Below are 6,000 nucleotides of genomic sequence, written 5' to 3' on the forward strand. Positions count from 1 at the left end.
TCGTGTGGGAGAATTTGGGACGTTTGAACACCAGGCGGGCTGCCGCTTTCTGAATAAGCCACAGAGGCCTGATGGTCATTGCTGGGGCACCGGCAAGGAGGAAGTTGCAGTAGTCCAAACGAGTTAGTTTTGGGTGTTGGTGTTACAGTTAGACTCGCTTTCGTCTCCACAATCCTTCCTTTCCATTTTGCATTGGTGACCCTGTTCTGGACATGTCTGATGCGGACCAAGTGAGCAACAACACTTCAGGCAAGTTGCCCCAACTCCCACAGCCGACCGTTCTCACTGCGGCCTTGACACTCCCAGAGTTCTGGCAGAGCGACCTACTGGTTCCAGCATGTTGAGGCGCTTTTCCACTGTGTGGAATTGTCTTGGACAACACCAGGTACGTCTGGGTAGTCACTGTTCTGGACCAGCGGTCCACAAGGCGAGTTTTGCTGCTGTTGTGCAACCCTCCGGTAAATATGTCAGCGTCAAAGTCTGTCTGCTGTGGTGCGGGCGGACACAGTCCCGTCGCTGTCTGGTTTAAACGACGGAACCACTATGGACTTGATGGACAACATGATGTTCTGCGCCTTGATGTAGGTAAGCTGACCACAGCTAAGGAGGAGTTCGCCACCACTGAGCGTCTGGGGATCGTGAAGCGGTCCAATAGCCCGTGGGCCTCTCCACTTGACATGGTGCCTAAGGCTGATGGGTCATGGTGCCCTTGCGATGATTTTCACTGTTTGAACAATGTCACCATGAACGAGTGCTACCCCATCCCCCACATTCAGGACTTCTCCGTATGGCCTTTGGGCACCACTATCTTCTTCATGGTGGACCTGGTGCGCGGTTATCACCAGGTGCCCATGCGCGTGTAGGATGTACCCAAGGCTGTGAGTTCTTGTTCATGCCTTTTTCGGCTTGAAGGCTCAAACCTTTCAGAGGCTCATGGACTCTGTACTGCGTGACCTTGCTTTTTGTGTTCGTCTATCTTGATGACATACTGGTGGCCAGCCCCTTGGCTGATGAGCACCTGGAGCACCCGACACAGGTTTTTCGTCGGATGGATGAACACGGCGTCATAGTCAACCTGGCTAAGTGTCAGTTTGGACCGCTGGTGATTGCCGTCTTGGGTCTTTGCATTTTGCCGCAAGGCGCAGTCTCATTGCCTTTGAAGGTGGAAGCACTGGTGGAATTTCCCTGCCTGGCATCTGTTAAGGCATTGTAGGAGTTCCTGGGCATGGTGAACTTCTGCAACCGCTTCCTCCCACCTCCTTCAGCCACTTTACAGGGTGTTGTGGCTCAAGAAGGTGGGCAACTGGATCGGAATGGATCCAGGTATTTGACAGGGCCAAGCACGCCTTGGCTAATGTGGCCCTTCTTGCCCATCTCACACCCACAGCGTCCATAGTGTTAACAGCCAATGCATCTGACATTGCCGTTGGGGCTGGGGTCTAAACTGCGTGGGGAGAATGATTGGCAGTCCTGTGCATTCTTTAGCTGCAAACTGCGGAATATGGAGCGGAAGCACAGCATTTTGGATAGGGTGTTGTTGGACCTGCAGCCAGCGACGCATCATTTCTGGTTCCTACTGGAAGGCCACTCCTTCACCGCTTACAGTATGTGAATCACAAGTCACTGACTTTCGCCATATCCAAAGTGAGCTGTGGTCCGCTCGCCAGCAGCACCACCTTGCTGTCATTTTGGAGTTCATGATGGATTTTCAGCGTGTGGGTGGGAAGTCCAACCCGGTGCACTTCGGGGTGGATATCTCAGCTATGGACGCCGGCCACCCCAGTGACCCAGATGGTGACCCTCGAAATCAATTAAATCAATGCGCACTGGCCTCAAACTGGAGGATGCGGTAGTGCAGTAAGGTAGTCTTGCCCTCCTTTGTCTCCACCGGCTGTCTCTGTGTAGTGGTTCCAGTGGCCTGGAGTCGTGGTGTTTTTTAGTTGGTTTACTGCCTCTCACACCAAAGGAGTTCGGGCATCAGTGAAATTGGTGAGTTCAACGTTCATCTGGCCTGGCATCCATAGGGATGTCAAGGAGTGGGTGGCTGCATGTATGGCATGCCAGTGCACTAAGATTCACCAGCACATTGGGGTACCCCTAAAAACCATTTCCGATTCTGGCCAAGCTCTTTGACCATGTCCATGCCGACTTGGTGGGCCCTCTACCTCCTTCGCAGGGTTTTACACACCTGCTTAACATGGCTGATGGAACCCCCAGCTGGCCGGAAGCTGTCCCGCTGTCCTCCATGACAACCCTGGACGTGTAACGGGCATTTCTTTTTTTCCTGGGTCACCCGTTTTGGCACCCTGTCGGACATCGCTTAGGACAGATGACTACACTTTATTTCGGCGCTCTGGTCGGCACTGGTGGGGTCACTGGGGGTGAAGTTACGCTGTATGATGGCGTACCACCCTCAGGCTAACGGCTTGTGCGAACAATTTCGCCAGACCCGCATGGCAGCATTGCTTAGTGCACTCTTGGATGGCAACTGGGTGGACGATTTACTGTGGGTTATGCTAAGGCTGCATTCAGCTCCTACAGGCAACCTCAACACATTGCTTGCCGAGATGGTTCTTGGTCAGCTGCTATGAGTCCCACTGGAATATTAGCCTGAGAGACATACTCCTCCACACTGTCTGGCTGCAGATCCTTTCTTGCCCAGCAGCTCTCCAGGCTTCATTCACCACTGTTGTCCATGGTCTTTTGTGCCTGCTGCTATCATATCGACTCAGTTTGTGTTTATGAGGCTAAAGCATTCCCTGTGATCCTGAGTGCGGCAGACAGTGGAGGGACGGATGGATGATCACCAAGGTGCCAAAACGTACTTCAGAACACCACTGTCCAACCATGCGACAGTACCTCTACCATGTGACTCACACGGTAGGTATTTGTCCAACGTCCACCATGCGACAGTACCTCTACCATGTGACTCACAGGGCAAGTATTTGTGCTCCTGTCTTTTAACCTGAGTTGCTCATTAATCTCAGTCAAATGAAATAGTTGTCTGTTTTCAATAATCTGATAAAGCATCAGTAAGGGAGCGATTGAGCCCGCATCACTGGTGAAGGCAGTGTGAGGCAATACTATTCACTTACGTTGCTGCGTTTTTTTCACTGCCACACAGGTGGGGTAATTCTTTCATTCTGATATCTCCAGCTATCCTAAAGCTAGGCTTCAAAGAAAATACTAGATTACCATGGCGCGCGCACACACACACACACACACACACACACACACACACACCCACACAGAGCCTCCTCAGGGTTAGACCCCGTCTGAACGCCAGGCGATCACAGGGCCTCATTTAGGGACATACAACCATTCACTCTCTCATCCACACCTGTTGCCAATTCAGGGTCTCCAATGATCCTACTGCATGTTTTTTACTGTGAGAGGAAATCAGAGAACCCGGAGGAAACCCAGAGAGACGTGCATATTCTACTCAGAATGCTCCCCTCTCAGAATCAAACCAGGAACCATCTTGCTGTGGAACTAGCCACTGTGCCACTGTGCTGCCCAACTTCGGAAGAGGTTGTCTTAAAATAAGAAAGAGCTACCTGAAAAAAGTAAATCAAAATTTGTCAGAAATATGACTTTCCTTACACTACTTGAATTCAGAGACACTTAAATTAGATATACAATCCATTCATTCATCCATTGTCGCCCGCTTCTCCAGGATAAGGTAATGGGGCTGCAGCAGCAAAAGCTTTGAGGCCCAGACTTCCCTCTTCCCGGCTACTTGGTCCAGCTCTTCTGGGGGTTCCTGAGGTGTTCCCAGGCTAGCCTCGAGATACGATCACTCCAGCATGTCCTGAGTCTTCCCCGGGGCTTCCTCCTAGTTGGACATGCTCTGAACACCTCACCGGGGAGGCATCCAGGAGGCATCCTAACCAGATGTCGGAGCCCCCTCATCTGACTCATCTCCACATGGAGGAGCCGCAACTCTACTCTGAGCCCCTTCTGGATGGTCGATCTCCACAACCTATCTCTAAGAGAGAGCCTGGACATCTTGTGGAGAGAGTTCACTTCAGTTGTCTGGATCTGTGATCTTGTGCTTTTGGTCACAACCCACAGCTCGTAACCATAGGTGAGGGTAGGAACATAGATCTACTGGTAAATTGAGAGCTTCGCCTTTTGGCTCAGCTGTTTCTTCAACAGGATATTGTGGTGCAGAGTCTTCATAGCTGCTGATGCTACACTGATCCGCCTGTCGATCTCCTGTTCCATTCTTTCCTCACTCGTAAAAAAGACCCAGAGATACCTCAACTTCTCCACTTGTTGCAGGACCTCTTCTCCAATCCTGAGTGGGCACTCCAGCAGTTTCTTTCTGAGATCCTTGGTCTTGGATTTGGAGGTGCCGCTCCTAATCTCAACAGCCTCACATTTGTCTGCGAAACACTCCAGCAAGAGCTTGAGATCATTGTCTGATCAAGCCAACAGAACCACATCATCTTCAAAAAGCAGATCCCATCATGAGGCCACCAAAATGGATCCCCTCAACACCCTGGCTGTGACTAGAAATTCTGTCCATAAAACTTATGAACAGAATTGGTGACAAAGGACAGCCCTGGTGATCTCCAGGCTTCACCATAAAAGACTATGACTTACTGTACAATTGGCAATGTGGACCATGCTCTGGCACTGATCATACAAGGACCAAACAGGTTTCGGCATGTCATACTCCCGGAGCACCAACCACAGGATTCCCTGTGGGACACAGTCGAATGACGTCTCCAGGTCCACCTAACACATATAGACTGGTTGGGCAAACTCCGATGCACACTCAAGGACCCTGTCAAAGGTACAGAGCTGGTCCACAGTTCCATGGCCAGGACGAAAACCACATTTGCTCCTCCTGGATCAGAGGTTCAACGACCCGTCAGACCATCCTCTCCAGCACCCCTGGATAGACTTTGCCAGGGAGGCTAAGGAGTGTGATCACCTGCATTTGAAGCACGGTCTCTGATCCCCCTTTTTAAAGAGGATCACCACCCCAGTGTGCCAATCCAGTTGCACAGCTCCCGCCTTCCATGCAATGCTGCAGAGGTGTCTCAGCCAGGACAACACCACAACATCCAGAGTCTTAAGGAACCCGGGGTGGATCTCAGCCACCCCTGAGGCCCTGCCTCCAAGGGGCTTTCTGACTACCTCTGCAACTTCAAACCAAGAAATAGGAGAGTCCAGTCCAGAGAACCCCGACTCTGCCTCCTTGTTGGAAGACCTGTCGTCGGGATTGAGGAGCCCTTGGAAGTATTCCTTCCACAGATCCACAATGTCCTGGGTCAAGGTCAGTACAGTATTGACATCATACTGTTTCCCCCTCCCAAGCCGCTGGATGGTAGACCAGGATCTCCTTGGCATCTTTCAAAAGCCGTTCTCCGTGGCCTCACTGAACTCCTCCCACACCCGAGTTTTTGCCCGGGCAACCACCACAGCCGGTTGCCACTTGGCCTGTCGGCACCTGGCAGGTGGGGTCCACCAATGGGTTCGGGGGTTACCACCTTAACAGGCACCGACCACCTTACGGCCACATCTCCGGTCTGCTGCGTCGACAATGGAGGCATAGAACATGGCCCACTGGGACTCAATGGCCCCCTTTTTCCCAGGACGTGGTTGACATGAGGTGGGAGTTAAAACTCTGACAGGGGACTCTGCCAGATGTTACTAACAGACCCTCACAATGTGTTTGAGTCTGCTAGGTCTGACCGGCGTCCTCTCACATCATTGGAGCCAGCACACCACCAGGTGGTGATCAGTTGACCGCTCCGCCTATCTCCTCACCTGAGTGTCCAGAACATGTGGCCTCTAGTCTGATGATTCAACCGCAAATTTGATCACTGAACTGCAGCCTAAGGTGCGCAGGTGCCAGGTGCACCTTTATGGTTGAACATGGTGTTTGTTATGGACAGTCCATGACGAGCACAGAAGTCCAGTAACAGAACACCTTTCCTGGTCTTGCTGTTAATGCTCATGTGAGCATTGAAGTAAGATTAGGGAGTC

The sequence above is a fragment of the Fistularia commersonii genome, chromosome 2 (genome assembly GCF_037954325.1).
Source record: "Fistularia commersonii isolate RoL2024-O1a breed Wild chromosome 2, RoL_Fcom_v1.0, whole genome shotgun sequence".
NCBI lineage: Eukaryota > Metazoa > Chordata > Actinopteri > Syngnathiformes > Fistulariidae > Fistularia > Fistularia commersonii.